The sequence below is a fragment of the Polypterus senegalus genome, chromosome 17 (genome assembly GCF_016835505.1).
Source record: "Polypterus senegalus isolate Bchr_013 chromosome 17, ASM1683550v1, whole genome shotgun sequence".
NCBI classification, from domain to species: Eukaryota; Metazoa; Chordata; class Cladistia; order Polypteriformes; family Polypteridae; genus Polypterus; species Polypterus senegalus.
The window spans coordinates 72,811,095-72,828,951 of NC_053170.1; the positions used below are offsets into that span (position 1 = coordinate 72,811,095).

General features: G+C 37.3%; 1 protein-coding gene and 1 long non-coding RNA gene across 5 annotated transcripts in view; one reads left to right on the plus strand and one right to left on the minus strand.

Moving 5' to 3' along the window:
• LOC120518109 overlaps positions 1 to 17,857 on the plus strand; it is a 100,013-nt gene that overhangs the window by 41,972 nt on the left and 40,184 nt on the right. The window contains exon 2 of the long non-coding RNA XR_005631180.1: positions 990 to 1,086. This is a non-coding gene — a long non-coding RNA (uncharacterized LOC120518109). The remainder of the gene's footprint in view (positions 1 to 989; positions 1,087 to 17,857) is intronic.
• LOC120518106 (orexin receptor type 1-like) overlaps positions 1 to 17,857 on the minus strand; it is a 74,484-nt gene that overhangs the window by 8,553 nt on the left and 48,074 nt on the right. The gene's annotated exons all lie outside the window — the stretch shown is intronic.

Consider the following 17,857-nt stretch of genomic DNA (forward strand, 5'->3'; position numbering starts at 1 on the left):
GATGAGCAACTCATAAACAATTTGCTCTGAATGACTCTTTCAGTGAATCATATGAGTCATTTTGCCAGCATGAATGAATCAAATCAGCGAGCTAAACATAAATCATGAGTCTCAAACCACATCACTTATGATAATTTTCAGTTCACTATATCAATATCAGCAAATGAAAACAGTCTCTCATTCATCATACAAGTACAATACAATAGCAACACTTCTTTTATGTTAGAACTTGTTATGATTTGTACAATTGGAAAGGTCCTATGTAAGTAAAATGTATTATTGTATTACTAAGGTTAGTATTGCTATTAAAGTTGAAACTGAATACCTGTATACAGTATGAACAAGTTGATCACACAAAACTGAACCTTATAAAAATGTTATTCTAATATTTAACAATTATTTGCATTTCAGCTTTACTTTATTATGTATCATTATCTAATTATTTTCAGCTCTAACTGGGTCGTTTCTCAAGAACCAGTTGGGTGATTCTTGTTCATTTGATTTGTGAACTGAATCATTACCCATGAATGAGTCACATAATTCTCATAATATCATTTTTAATTAAGCGGTTGCCATGTTTTGTGTACCAAAACAAGACAATTCTATATTTATTATCATTATTATCAATCAAAATGCCCATCATTAACTCACACACAGAAAAGATATGTTGGAGAAGGTGGGGCAGGTGGTGAATCTGGCTCTGAGGAAGTTTAGGACTAGTGAAGAACTTATCCATGTAAACAGCTCAAAGAACACAACTGTGACCATTTTAAAAATGATCCGAAACAAATGTTTTCCATGCTAATTCTTTAGATGAAATTATGCAAATAGAACTCAAAATTTATATATATATATATATTTTCTGGTGTTGTCTCATGTCTGCTGTCACGCTTGCGCAAATGGCAGACAATTTCAGAGCTTATTAACTAGCAGTTCACCTTGAGTTGAGGGTTGGCACTGTCATCTAATGTCTTTTCCTTTCCTTTCAGCCTCAGACGTCAATTTCACTTCTACCTTTCTGGACACGCCTTTTCTGCTGGGGCCAACGTAAAGAGGATGCCACCACCAGAAGACCCCAATTGAAAGGTCCATGTCTGAAAAGATGTCACCTCACAGCACTAGCTGTTATTTTGTCGTTTTTTTGCAACTTTTTTTTTTTTTTCTTAATTCCAACAATTATATTGGGTTTCCCCATCCGGTGCCCAAGCTGTTTATCATATTTTTGCCTTTTGTCTTACACTGTACAGAACTTGCAAATGACTCTATTTATCCATGTTCTATTACGCTCATGTTGTGAATAAATTATATTATCGGTGTATTACAGCATGCATATTTGCTGAAAAATAGTCGAAGGTGAAAGTCGATTTATGTTGATGTTTGCCACCTTTTTAGCTCGATTCAGAAATTGTACAGATCTTATCATAGTTCTGGCATTCTAGCTGGAAGGTAGAGAAGAGATTTCATTCACTACACAATTGGCTTGAAAAATTGACATATTTGGTAATTTTTTGTTTTTTGGTTTCACATTTGGAATTATGTCATGTCATTATCCAGCCCGCTATATCCTAACACAGAGTCATGGGGGTCTGCTGGAGCCAATCCCAGCCAGCACAGGATGCAAGGCAGGAACAAACCCTGGGCAGGGTGCCAGCCCACCGCAGGGCAACATTTGGAATTATGCTCCTCGAAATTCATTTTAAACCACAAGGACAGACATAATGTTTTTTTAAATTCATAAAAAATGCTTCACTGTAGAATACAACTTCAAGTAGCAGAGTTATACATACCATGATCATAAATGAATAATAATAATCCTTTACTAAACAGTATTAATAAAAATAATATATACACTAATTCTACTTTGTTAAAGTTGTTTCTAAATCAGAGATGGCATGTTCAGAGCAAAGGATCTATTAAGACTCATTTAACCCTTAATTTCTCTCAGTCATATCTACTATTTTGGTTGTATCTATTGCAATAAAATGTAAAACATAATTCCCATTTATTCAACATTTTTCAAGTTGTAAAATTAAGGCCATTAAGTTACTAATTTGTAACCTAAAATACCAGAGCCTCAAATCTTATTTACTTTAGAATAAGTGTGGAATTACATTTTGTGCCTCATAATGAAGTGTGGAAGGCAATCTGATCATGTTATCACAAATAGGAAATGCTCAGAATTTACGCTATACCAAAGGTGTTTCTTAACTATTAACACTTGTCTTCTTCATATGTACTGAAAGGAAGACAGAATCCAAAAACAGATATAAATATTTTAGATATAATTCACAGTCTAATACAGCATAACATACCATCCTCAAACTTGCTAATGTAATTCAGGGTTGTACGGATAGAGCCTATCCTACCATCACTGTGCAAAACACAGGAAACAACCCTGGACAAGATGTCAGCCCATCACTGGGCACTCTTGCGCACACACCTGCACTCACACAGGGCCAGTCTGAATCACCTGTCTTGTACATCTTTGGGAATGTGGCAGATATAGAGTATGTGAAGGAAAAGCCATGTAGACACATAGAAAACAATAATTCAATGGACTCATACCAATGGAGCTGGATCCGAGAAGCACAAGCAATAGCTCCTGCAACCATTTCCAGCCTATAACCCACAAAATATTATGAAATCTTTCTTTTATATTTGGGAAGTTTTATTCAAAGCTTATTGTTTAAAAATTTACCATGACTACCTATTTTAACAAAAAATATTACATTTAAAATAATTTCAAGAGCACATCCTCCAAATCCTTTTTTTTTTTAAACAATTGTAAAGGATTATAAAACAAACCATTTGCATTGATAAATTTTATTGATAATTACAGAACTTTTTTTCAAGTATATATTTTAAATCTGCATGGAAAAGGACATATTAGTAGCTGTTTTCGAAGTATTACAAAACCTTTTACTGAGTTACTAGCAAAATACCCGCGCTTCGCAGCGGAGAAATAGTGTGTTAAAGAAGTTATGAAAATGAAAAGCAAACATTTTAAAAATAACGTAAGATGATTGTTAATGTAATTGTTTTGTCATTGATATTGAGTGTTGTTGTCATATCTATCTATTTATATATATCTGTATATATATATATCTGTATATATCTGTATATATATATATATATATATATATATATATATATATATATATATCAATCAAAATACCTGCGATTGGCAGCGAGAAGTAAAAGAAAAGGAAACATTTTAATAATAACGTAACATGATTGACAATGTAATTGTTTTGTCATTGTCACGAGTGTTGCTGGCATATATATATAAATATATATATATATATATACATCTATACACATATATATACACAGTTATATATATATACATATACACACATACATATATATACATACTGTATATACACATATACATATCTACATATATACTGTATATACGCATTTATATATACAAATCTACATATATATATCCACATATATATATATATTAGGTGGGACTCGATTAAAAAAATTAATCCAATTAATTAGAGGCTGTGTAAGAATTAATCTTGATTAATCGTATGTAATCGCACACGTAAATTTGCCCCAAATCGCAAATGTTTTTTTTAAATTTAAAAGTGTTTTAGTGGGCGACAGAATCAAATAATAGACATGTACATGAATATTGTAAACTGAAGCTGTTTTAATTTCTGAAAAAAAAAAAGCCTTTAAACTGCATTTGAATTCAAAACAGAAACAAAAATATCATCCCTGGTTAAAATTGGGCAGACTTAAAAATAAAGTGGTAGTTTAAGTACTTTAAGTAGATTTTCAGAATAGTATTGTCTTTAAATAATAATAAACAAAATTTCAACATAAAGTGCAGTTTTTCTTCTGAAAAAAATAAGTCAGAAACATAAAAGGTAATTTGACCAACTTAATCTTTAAACTCTGAGTAACCTTAGCCAAAATTATTTTGTACATTAGGCTAAAACAGTGAGATCATTGAACATTTTGTAATTAGATGTAATTAGAATTACTAACGGTCACGGAAGTCCAATGATCCCCAGTAAGAGCCACAAAGTCCGCTTTCTGTAATGCATCTAATTTTGCTTGCTTTTCAGTGTGCACAAAACCATGCTTTTATCAAGGCTTCGCTTTATTCCGACTCTAACATTTTTGTAGCTGTGATGTGTGCATCAGTGTAATGGATGTACCAGGAAATGATGCATTGACAAAAGTTCCCGTTTGCTTGGAATTGAAAGTGTGATTAAATGCGTTATTTTTTTAACGCGTTATGGAGTACATGCATCGAAGCTTCTCAGCTGTGCTTGTGCTAATAAAGGGAAACATTTTAAAAATAACGTAACATGATTCTGCGTTAACCGAATATTTTTTCATACGTCCCAAACCAAGGAGATGCGAAGGTAAAATGATTCAGTATCGCGTACATACTCAGCGCATCCCCTCTCGGGAATCGAACCTCGAATGTCGGCATTAGAGGCGAAAACTCTACAATTGAGCCACAGCATGTGGCTTGTCTATGCGAGAGTATGTACTGTAGATAGGGGTATATATATACATTTAAATATATACCCGCGTATCGCAGTGGAGAAGTAGAAGTTATGAAAAAGAAAAGGGAACATTTTAAAAATAACGTAACATGATTGTCAATATACAGTAATTGTTTTGTGAGTGTTATTGAATGTTGATGTCATCAAGGATTTGATTATCATTATTTCTTTCAATCAGGGTCGTATTTGTACGATGTGTTGTGTTCAAGTTACATTCCGTGTTTGTCAATCGTTGTAAAGATGACAGGTTTCATTCATCGATTCGTTTCTTACTGCATCATAAACAGCTCGTCTTCTTCTTTATCTGAGACCTGACACACTGCATGCACGTTTTTTTTACACTGTCTTCCTTTAGCGGGACATTGACTTTTTCCAACGTGTGCTTTGTTTCCGCAGTAGTTGGATTTATGAATATGCTTGTATGTATCAGACGCTTCATATTTTTTGCTGCCTTTTCAATTGTGTAATTCGGTTTTTGTTCAGTGCTCTTTGGAACTGTTGCTTTTATCTGTGCACTGCGTCAGTTCACGTGAGCCGCTCGGTGTACATGCATCGAAGGTTCCCAGCTGTGCTGGTGCCATCTCGTGCTATGTCCATGGCTGTATTTAATGTTACCTTAGTCCTGGCACTTAAAACTTTCTCGCAGTTTCGCTGAGTTTGTGTCAAACACCACCCTGACCATCTCATCTTCCTCTCCATAAGCACAGTCCTTCACCCGTGAATATATTTACCCGTGGCAGTTTGCTATTGGATTGCCGCTGACGGACGGACGGCCTTCTATGGGCAGGCACTAAATTACAAACGCCAGCGGCAGCCTGTCTATGAACTTAATTTAAAGTGTAGGTTTACATCGTGCTTTGTTTCCGAAGTAGCAGAACTCGCTTCTTATTGTTTCGCTGCCTTCTCAATTATATAATGCATGTTTTCTTGAGCGCATTTTTGAGGTCTTCCTGATTTTCTATGTACTGCGTGATTACGTGGGAGGCGTGATGATGTCACACGAAACTCCGCCCCCACGGCGTTGAAGCTCATCTCCATTACAGTAAATGGAGAAAAACTGCTTCCAGTTATGACCATTACGCGTAGAATTTCGATATAAAACCTGCCCAATTTTTGTAAGGAAGCTGTAAGGAATCAACCTGCCAAATTTCAGCCTTCCACCCACACGGGAAGTTGGAGAATTAGTGATGAGTGAGTGAGTGAGTGAGTGAGTGAGTGAGTCAGTGAGTGAGTGAGTGAGTGAGTGAGTGAGTGAGGGCTTTGCCTTTTATTAGTATAGATATGATGTGTGTGTATACATATTTGAAAAACATAACATAAAATTTAAAAATGCTTAATACAATTCAAAGCCCTGAAAGTCTAAGCCAGCAGCAGCAGGCACAAGGAACGAAGGAGGTCAGTCTATTACAGGGTCCGTTCACACAGGACCTCTTTGGAGCTGGCAGTCAACCTAACCTGCATGTGTTTGAAGATGCAGGAGAAAAACCACAGACAACAACTGAATGCAGGACTTCAGTCCATGATGCTGTACCTGTGAAGCTGTAACACAGCACCACCATTCCACCCTTAAAATGTATACAGTATATATTTCAGGTTTGAACATCTGTTCTTAGACTGTTAAGGATTGTAAACTGTATTGGCAACTGCTGCTCGCTACAATGTGTCACTACAGTCACACATTTACCACTTCAGAGTGGGACAGTGGGGAACAGTATGTTTTACAATAGTATCAAACTGGGTTTTAAATTAACCCATTTCACACCTTACTGTTAAAAATGCTTTTGGATGTAAGGTGGACAAAGATTTGGCTGGTAAGAAGAAGTGGAGATAGAGTAAGTAATAAAAAAATGTGAAGACAGAAGGTTTAAGAGTAGATTTAGTGGGAAAGTGAATTAGGTACTTGTCTAGTTTATAGGGGACTAATGAATGTTTACTTAGGCACAATTGACTAGTTAGCTATTACTTTTGTTTGTTTTTTTGTATTTTTGCTGCCTTGTTGTCACTCCATATTTTCTGTCTTTGTATTGCTCATCTTTTCAAGAAAATTTTTTAAAAGATTTTTTTTTTTTAAATGTAAATTAAATTTAAAAAAAAAAACTTTAAGAAGAAACTGCTGGCTTCACTGAAGTTTATTTTGGACTAGCAAAATACCCGCGCTTCGCAGCGGAGAAGTAGTGTGTTAAAGAAGTAATGAAAAAGAAAAGGAAACATCTTGAAAATAACGTAACATGATTGTCAATGTAATTGTTTTGTCACTGTTATGAGTGTTGCTGTCATATATATATATATATATATATATATATACACATACATACACACACATTATATATACAGTATATATATCTATATATATATATAATATCTATATCTATATCTCTATATACCTGTATATATACACATACATACTGTACATACATACACACACACACTATATATATATATATACTGTATATATATATATCTATCTATCTGTATATCTATATATCTATATATATATATATATATACAGTATATATATATATACACACACTATATATATATATCTATATATCTATACTAGCAAAATACCCGCGCATTAAAATTTTTATTAAGAAGAAAATTTAACCTTTTTAAACTGAGGGAAAATATGCCAATAATTATTTGTTAAGGATCTCTTTGTATACCATGTTGTCAGTTCGGCCCACCGGTTGTAACATGACCAAGATGTGCGCTGAGCTTACTCTTGAGAATGCAACTTACAGTTGGCCATGTGAACAGTAATCTTGTCTCAAATCTCACAGCTTGGATTGCTGCTGTCCTAATCGGTTTGAGTTTCATGGTTTGTTTCAATTACGACAGTATTTGCAGGATTTGTTGTATTGAAGTGACATTCGGCATCTGTCAAGCGTTGTAAGCACACAACCGGTTTCAGCGATAAAATCACATCCAGCTTTTGAGAGTTTAAACATTCATAAACATCAAAGTGTCCACTACTGAAATCGTCACCTGTCAATCTAAGATGTTTAAGAGGCATTGGCGGTTGTCCAAAGGTGTAAAATATTTGGCCATTTCGGTACACTTGAAAGCGACAACCGAACAATTCAGTGGCAGCCATCAACTCACATGCAGATGCATAGATGAAGGGCTTAAGCATTTCACTCTTATAGTGCTCCTGTGTAGTATAATTATCTCCTGTACTGTCAACAGTCCACACCTTGAACCTGTCTCAGTCATTCAATACATAAGACACAATATTTCTCCAGATATCAAGAGTGAGCCTGATATGGCCGCGCAATATGTAACAAAGAGAATAGAAAAGATAGGATAGCATGGAAACCACTCGGTAAGTGACAGTTCTTTTATCGATGGTGATCACCTCGATAGACATGTTATTGCGGGTACGGTTGGAATGATAAAGGAAATGGGTACCTGAACAATGTAAAGTAAGTCTAAAATACCTACACAATAACTATAATCGTAATAAATGAACAATAAAACAGCGGAGAAGCCGTGGATTAAATAAAAAGGCTGTAGTTATCAGCAGGGAGACGTGAATCCCGTGGCGAAGCAAAGAAGGGAATGTAGAGACTGGAGCGACGGATGGCCTTATATAGGCAGGCAGCCAACAACATGGGAGGCGTTGGGATGGGGGACCCTCACACGGTGACTGAGCTGCAGGCAGGCTATGGACGTATATATGTACGTAAGTAGGATTGAGTTAGCGTTGGGAACCTGCGTACCAAATTTCTTGAAGATGGACCCATAAGTAACAAAGACTGTTGAAAAGTTCAATATGGCGGCCGACAGCGGCATCATACGACCGAAATAAGTACTAAATTTCAGCCTTCATCCTACACGGGAATTTGGAGAATTAGTGACGTTGGAAAGTTCAATATGGTGGCTGACAGTGGCGTCATACCACCAAAATAAGTACATACATTGGTTTCGGTTAGCGCAGGGAAGCCGTCTACCAAATTTCGTGAAGATGGGGCCATAAATAAGAAAGTTCAACATGGCGGACGTTGTTGACCGTTATGACCGTTACGCATAGAATTTTGAAATGAAACCTGCTTAACTTTTGTAAGTAAGCTGTAAGGAATGAGCCTGCCAAATTTTAGCCTTCTACCCACACGGGAATTTGGAGAATTAGTAATGTTGGAAAGTTCAATATGGCGGCTGACAGTGGCGTCATACCACCGAAATAAGTATGTACATTGGTTTCAGTTAGCGCAGGGAAGCCGCCTACCAAATTTTGTGAAGATGGGGCCATGAATAAGAAAGTTCAACATGTTGGACGTTGTCGACCGTTATCGACCGTTATGACCGTTACGTGTTGAATTTCGAAATGAAACCTGCTTAACTTTTGTAAGTAAACTGTAAGGAATGAGCCTGCAAAATTTCAGCCTTCTACCTACACGGGAAGTTGGAGAATTAGTGACGTTTGGAAAATTCAATATGGCGGCCGACAGTGGCATCATACCACTGAAATAAGTACGTACATCGGTTTTGGTTAGCGTAGGGAAGCCACCTACCAAATTTCGTGAAGATGGGGTCAGCCTTCTACCTACACGGGAAGTTGGAAAATTAGTGACGTTGGAAAGTTCAATATGGCGGCCGATAGTGGCGTCATACCATCGAAATAAGTACGTACATCGGTTTTAGTTAGCGCAGGGAAGCTGCCTACCAAATTTCATGATGATGGGGCCATAAATAAGAAAGTTCAAAATGGTGGATGTTGTCGACCGTTATGGACCGTTATGACTGTTACGTGTTGAATTTCGAAATGAAACCTGCTTAACTTTTGTAAGTAAGTTGTAAGGAATAAGCCTGCCAAATTTCAGCCTTCTACCTACACGGGAAGTTGGAGAATTAGTGATGAGTGAGTGAGTGAGTGAGTGAGTGAGTGAGTGAGTCAGTGCGGGCTTTGCCTTTTATTAGTATAGATTCATGAATGTCTCTGAGTACCACCTACTAATCATTTACATCTATTTATTATTGAAAGTGCTTTTACCCATTTTAGGATCATGGGGTCTGGGCACATTCATGTATAAACACCTCCACACTCACATTGTTACAATTAATATTCAACAAGACATGTTGCAATTGCCTTCAGATGTTTGAGAAAAAACCTGAGGTAAATAGAGAAAAACTCACACATTTCAAAGTGATAACACAGAAACTCCACACGGACATTGCTGAGGTCAGAATTTGAAGTCAGGGCTCTGGAGCTGTGAGGTAGCTGCATAATCTATTGTATCTATTGTGATAAGAATGTTCAACCTGAATTTATTAAAGCGCAATATTTATCAGGCAGGCAAATAAGGGCAGAGGCTGTAACCCTTAGTTTCTTGGCTGTTTCTATTTTCTCCATATTTAAGGATCTACTCAAAGGACTGTAACAAAAGCATTCTCTTTGTACCCAGCCTGACACAGGTGGACACGGAGGCACACGTAAAATTAAACACAAATTTATTTTTCCTCAGCTGGAGGGCACTTCTTCCCCATGTCTCCCAGCCACAGAACAGTCCCAAAACACCAACATAATACAAAAGAAATCTCCTCCACTCCTCCCAGGCAGTTTCGTCCTCCTCCTCCTGACTTTGACGCCTTGATTAGTGGCTGCAGGCTTCTTTTATAGCCCACCCGGAAGTGATCCAGGTGGTAATTGGCCTAATTAGGCTGCACTTCTGGGTGTGACTATGTTACAGCCCACACGGGCTCAGGAAGCCATGCAGCTCCCCCTGGCGGTCGCCATGGAGCCCAACAGGTATGAGCTCCAGTGTAACATAATTGTGGCCCCAATGCAGCCCAGGGGGGCTGCCACCAAGTGCTCTGGGGGGGCGTAATGTGCATCCCATTGCTGCTCCCCCGGATCCACTGCCAAAGGGGCATCCTGGCTGGGCATTGGTTCCTGCAGTCCGCCACAGGACTAAACTCACGCGTAAGCATAACACAAAAACGGGCCCTCGGATATTACTAAACATTTTCAATAAAGCAGAAAATTAATTTTGAGACATGACCAAGAGAGGCAGAGAGATGGAGAAGAGACATCAGAACTATACACGTGCTAGGATTGGCCAGCTATCAATGGGAATGGCATGCAAGAGTGACATAGTTGGTGAAGGTGCTACTTTCTCCTAATTGTGTATCAAATGAGGAGATGTGATGTGCCAGAATGGCCAGTCTCCAAATATGTTTCTGCTATACATACTTTACGTAGATACATACATACATACAAAGAACACAAACATGTGCTCTCAAATCCAACTAATCTGATGCAGGGTAATGAGAATTTTTTAAGAACGGTAAAGGGGACATAGGAACCTTGCCCTCATTAATTGTAATAATTTAGAAAGCCTAAAGGAAAAAATAATGTATTTCCTTTAGTATGGTTTTGATCATCCAGATCAGGATATTATAATAGTTTCTAGCATGTTGACAACAAATATGTGTTTAGAAGTGTACTGATTACAAAGCCCATCTTGTGTTTTGAATTTATTTTGGTTTGATTTACAGTATAAAGTATCTTCTTGCTGTGACCAAATTGTGCAATGTGTGTGTGTGTTTTTAGCTTTTGTGGGATTATGGTATTGAAGCATAAAGATTACCTTACATTAATTATATTTCTTACTAGCAGAATACCCGCGCTTCGCAGCGGAGAAGTAGTGTGTTAAAGAAGTTACGAAAAACAAAAAGGAAAAATTTTAAAAATAACATAACATGATTGTTAATGTAATTGTTTTGTCATTGATATGAGTGTTGTTCTCATATCTATATATATATATATCAAAATACCTGCACTTGGCAGCGGAGAAGTAAAAAGAAAAGGAAACATTTTAATAATAACGTAACATGATTTGACAATGTATTTGTTTTGTCATTGTCATGAGTGTTGCTGGCATATATATATATATATATATATATATATATATATATATATATACAGTATATATATATATATACAGTATATATATATATATATATATAGAGCAGAATACCCGCACTTCGCAACGGAGAAGTAGTGTGTTAATGATGTATGATGTATGTGTGTGTGTGTGTGTATATATATATATATAATGTAAATAGGTGTGTGTGTGTGTGTGTATATATATATATATATACACATACATACAAACATACACACAGGTATATATATGTGTATATATATATGTATGTGTCTATATGTGTGTGTATAGCTTTGGTCATTAAGTGCAAGGGAAAAATAATAAAATATAGTCTATAATCCGAGCTGACGACCTCATAATCGTATGCGTGCAAAATAGAAAGTGCGAACCGCCTTAATATTAGTTTGCCGCGGTGTAGAAAAGGGGTCCCGTGTTTGCACTTGTCTGGGCTATAGCTCAGGGGAGGATGAAAAAATTAAAAGTGCTCACTTTGACTTAAGGCAGAAGCGCAGTCAGCGTCTCAAAGGCCGGCACAGCTATGTGCGCGCCGGCTGCTCGACTTTTGCTGGGCAGGAGACCCCAGTTTTTCAGACACGTTCACAATATCAAAAGTCTCAGCGCTCTTTGGAGGTCATTCATATATATATATATATATATATATATATATATATATACTAATAAAAGGCAAAGCCCTCACTCACTCACTCACTCACTCACTCACTCATCACTAATTCTCCAACTTCCCGTGTGGGTGGAAGGCTGAAATTTGTCAGGTTCATTCCTTACAGCTTCCTTACAAAAGTTGGGCAGGTTTTATATCGAAATTCTACGCGTAATGGTCATAACTGGAAGCAGTTTTTCTCCATTTACTGTAATGGAGATGAGCTTCAACGCCGTGGGGGAGGAGTTTCGTGTGACATCATCACGCCTCCCGTAATCACGCAGTACATAGAAAACCAGGAAGACCTCAAAAAAGCGCTGAAGAAAACATGCATTATATAATTGAGAAGGCAGCGAAACAATAAGAAGCGAGCGAGTGACATATACTACCATATTCATGAGTGCTGCTACTTCGGAAAGAAAGCAAGGTGCAAACCTAAACTTTAAATTAAGTTCATAGACAGGCTACCGCTGGCGTTTCTCATGCCACGGGTAATCACGGGATACAAGTTTAATGAGAGGGCGCGGGATATAAATGAGAGTTTTGATCACTTTGTAACTAAGTTAAAATTGCAGGTGAAGGGGTGTGCTTATGCAAATTCCGAGAGACTGTGTTTGTGGGGGATTGACAGTTAAGGCGGGTGGGGGAGTCACGTCATCATCTCCCCTCCCATTTACCTCATTTCGCTCTGAGCTGTGCTCCGCGGCTAATGCCGTCTTTCGAAGCAACTTCGTCACACTGCCACCAAATACTCACAAAAAAATTCACAAGTTAATACACACGCTGTCTCTAGAGTTTCTCCACACTGAATCCTCCAGGCACTACTTACAAAAGGTTACATTGACAATCGTGTTACATATACAACCATATTCATGAGTTCTGCTACTTCGGAAACAAAGCACGATGTAAATCTACACTTTAAATTAAGTTCATAGACAGGCTGCGCTGGCGTTTGTAATTTAGTGCCTGCCCATATAAGGCCGTCCGTCAGCGGCAATCCAATAGCAAACTCCCACTAAATATTCACGGGTGAAGGACTGTGTTTATGGAGAGGAAGATGAGATGGTCAGGGTGGTGTTTGACACAAACTCAGCGAAACTGCGAGAGAAAGTTTTAAGTGCCAGGACTAAGGTAACATTAAATACAGCCATGGACATAGCACGAGATGGCACCAGCACAGCTGGGAACCTTCGATGCATGTACACCGGCGGCTCACGTGAACTGGCGCAGTGCACAGATAAAGGCAACAGTTCCAAAAGCTGAACAAAACCGAATTACACAATTGAAAAGGCAGCAAAAAATATGAAGCGTCTGATAAGCATATTCATAAATCCAGCTACTGCGGAAACAAAGCACACGGTGGAAAAAGTCAATGTCCCGCTAAAGGAAGACAGTGTAAAAAAAACGTGCATGCAGTGTGTCAGGTCTCAGATAAAGAAGAAGACGAGCTGTTTATTGATGCAGTAAGAAGCGAATCGATGAATGAAACCTGTCATCTTTACAACGATTGACAAACACGGAATGTAACTTGAACACAACACATCCTACAAATACGAACCTGATTGAAAGAAATAATGATAATCAAATCCTTGATGACAGCAACACTCAGTAACACTCACAAAACAAATACTGTATATTGACAGTCATGTTACGTTATTTTTAAAATGTTCCCTTTTCTTTTTCTAGCTTTTTTAACACACTACTTCTCCGCTGCGATACGCGGGTATATATATATATATATGTATATATATATCCCGATCTACATACTCGAATAATGGATACTTTATTCGCCATCAATGATTGTTTTGGTAAAGCCATACTCAGTGTATTCATTAGATGAGCGGTAAAAAGTAAGAGCGAGGGAGGATGCAGGCTGTAGTGCTTGGCGTCAACTCTATCTGAATTGCGATCACATTTCAAAAATATATCTTTTCAAGTTCTATTTAGTCCATATGTGTCAAACTCAAGGGCCACGGGCCACATCCGCCCAGCGTGTAATTATATCCGCCCCGAGATCATTTTATATACTGTATTATTGTTATTAATGGCCCAGGTATATGAAGCGCTGGTAACACAATAAACTACAGATCCCATAATGCAGCGCTTCAGCTGCCTTGCCGAACAGTTACCGCGTTAATCAAGTCTACTTATGATGCTGCAAGTTATTGCAAGCTAGCTCACACGATGCTGAGAGAAAAGTTGATTCTGAAAATAGAGCCTTTAAAACCGATGGGAGGCTGAGTATATGTTTACTGAACCCGTGTGTCTCATTTGTGGAGCTAATGTGGCTGTAATTACAGAATTTAATCTAAGACGGCACTATGAGACAAAACATCAGGGTAACCTGAATGCAATGCAGAAGATACAGAAAGCAGAATAATTAAATAAGAATCTGACACTTCAGCGGACGTTTTACCCGTGCACAATCACAAAGTGATTTCAAGTGAAGCTGCTTTTATGGGAGACACAAATGCACCAGTGCACCTTGCCCCACTTTCCCTGTTGCCAAGTAATGTTAAACCAAGTCGTCACTACGGTGTTCCCAAATCGCACTTTGCTGATAAACTGGCGCACTGAGTTTGCGGCGCTTTGGTGACTTTGAAGAACAAAAAGTCCGTCTACATGCGGCTCGAACCTTGTGCATGTTTGGTAGCACATATCTGTGTGAGAAGCTCTTCTCAGTGATAAAGACTAACAAAACAGCACACAGGAGTCGCCTCACTGATGAGCACCTGCAATCCATCCTGAGAATCTCCACAACACAGAACCTCACACCAAACAGAAACGAACCTGTTGCCAAAAAGATGCCAGGCGTCCAGCTCTAAAATGACATATGAGCAAAGACAACTGAATGATTTGATTTGTTATTGCTGAAAGGAACACATTTTATTTATATTTCCAGGTTTTGTTATGCAGCATGTTCATATTTGAATTTGTATAATTTTGACAGGATATATTTTTATGGAGAGCAAAATCTTTTGGGATATTTAAAATCTAAGTTTATTTTTTATATAAAATTACATAAGAGTAAAGAAATTTGAATGTTTGTTCTTTTAATGTTTACTTTATTTCTAACTTGTATAATTTAGACAGGATATATTTTTATGGAGAGCAAAATATTATAAGTTGTTTAAGGTTTGAGTTGATTTATTCAGAATAATATTCCTGTCTGTTTTACCATTCCTACCAAAGATATTTCTGTCGACTAAATAAAAATTCCTTCTATTTAAAATTTAAATAGAACTTGAACAAATCGATAGTTCATAATATCCACGCAGACTTGCGTAAGAGCGGGAGTTATCCGTTTTAACAAGCAGCGTATTGCACTGATACGAAATAGCTGTGTGTGTATATATATAGATATGTATGTATATGTATATATATGTTTATATATGTGTGTGTGTATGTATATATGTGTATATGTATAGATATTTATATATATATGTTTATGTGTGTGTGTGTAAATATATATATATATATATATATGACAACAACACTCATCACTCACAACAGTGACAAAACAATTACATTGACAATCATGTTACGTTATTTTCAAAATGTTTCCTTTTCTTTTTCATTGCTTCTTTAACACACTACTTCTCCGCTGCGAAGCGCGGGTATTTTGCTAGTATATATATATATATATCAAAATACCCGCGCTTTACAGCGGAGAAGTAATGTGTTAAAGAAGTAATGAAAAAGAAAAGGAAACATTTTAATAATAACGTAACATGATTGACATTGTCATGAGTGTTGCTGTCATATATATGCCTTTTTTACCGTTCATTTAATCATGGCTAGTGGCGGAAAAATTATGAAATGGAAGGAGGATTACACTGAGTATGGCTTAACCAAAACAATTATTGATGGCGAATCGATTATTCATAAAGCTTGAATTGGTGAGCTGTTTTTCTGTGTTAACCTCATATTTTTTCATACTTCTTCTCAAACCAAGGTGGTGCGAGGGTAAAATGAATCGGGATACGCTGATCAATGTAATCGGTGTACCAGGAAATCATGCATTGACAAAAGTTCCCCTTTGCTTGTAATGCAAAGTGTGATTAAATGCATTATTTTTAGCAGCGTTATGGAGCACATGCATCGAAGCTTCTCAGCTGTGCTTGTGCTAAGAAAAGGAAAGATTTTAAAAATAACGTAACACGATTGTCAATGTAACCTTTTGTAAGTAGTGCCTGGAGGATTCAGTGTGGAGAAACTCTAGAGACAGCGTGTGTATTAACTTGTGAATTTTTTTGTGAGTATTTGGTGGCAGTGTGACGAAGTTGCTTCGAAAGACGGCATTAGCCGCGGAGCACAGCTCAGAGCGAAATGAGGTAAATGGGAGGGGAGATGATGACGTGACTCCCCCACCCGCCTTAACTGTCAATCCCCCACAAACACAGTCTCTCGGAATTTGCATAAGCACACCCCTTCACCTGCAATTTTAACTTAGTTACAAAGTGATCAAAACTCTCATTTATATCCTGCGTCCTCTCATTAAACTTGTATCCCGCATTACCCGTGGGCATGAGAAACGCCAGCGGTAGCCTGTCTATGAACTTAATTTAAAGTTTAGGTTTGCACCTTGCTTTCTTTCCGAAGTAGCAGCACTCATGAATATGGTAGTATATGTCACTCGCTCGCTTCTTATTGTTTCGCTGCCTTCTCAATTATATAATGCATGTTTTATTCAGCACTTTTTGGAGGTCTTCCTGGTTTTCTACGCACTGCGTTGACAGTCAGTTCACATGATTACGTGGGAGGCATGATGATGTCACATGAAACTCCGCTAACCCACGGCCATCGAGCTCAACTCTATTACAGTAAATGGAGAAAAATACCTTCCAGTTCTGACCATTACGCGTAGAATTTGGAAATGAAACCTGCCCAACTTTTGTAAGTAAGCTGTAAGGAACGAGCCTGCCAAATATCAGCCTTCTACCCACACGGGAACTTGGAGAATTAGTGATGAGTCAGTGAGTGAGTGAGTGAGTGAGTCAGTCAGTGAGTCAGTCAGTCAGTCAGTGAGGGCTTTGTCTTTTATTAGTATAGATTAGAATTTTGCGCTTCATGATTGTGCTCACTGTGCTCACTAGGAAATACGAACTATATCATCTTATTTTTTACCAAGTTGTGTATTACATGATTTATGGAAAATATTTAGTTTATTACACTCTGTTGGCAATATTCTGGAAACAGTTATACATTAATAAATTGTCAGTATCCTAAAATTATAATTATAAAAGACATTCTAGATGCTTAACAAACCATGTAAGAAGCTCTCTAATTTTCAGCTGTATCAAATGATAAATGCCCTATTATTTAAACATATAGGGTACAAACAATCAATTCAGAAAATATTAATCGTATTTTACTTAAAATCAACTAATTTCAGAACAATTGCTATAAATAAAGTTGCTGATGCAAGTATTTTGTGTGGAAATATACTGGAGGAATTGCCTATTTAAATCAAAAGTAGACAGTAAATGAAGATGAAGGGCCTCCATAAAGCAAAGAGGAAGTAAAGTTCATAATCCAATTATTGTCCAATTCAAACTTTGACTTAATGGGAGCCTGATTCTCCCATCAACTATTCTCAAACGTCTCTACTGAAAAGGCATTGGTTCTGTTTCAGTTTAGACTGATTCCACTATTTATATTTTCTATCACAGTTGCTTCTACCACACTGATGCTAACTCTACTGGAGTGTTTATTGACTGTTAGTCTTGCCCTCTTCTGCAGAACCAAGTCACTTTTCTTTGGTGTTCCCTTCCTGGCCT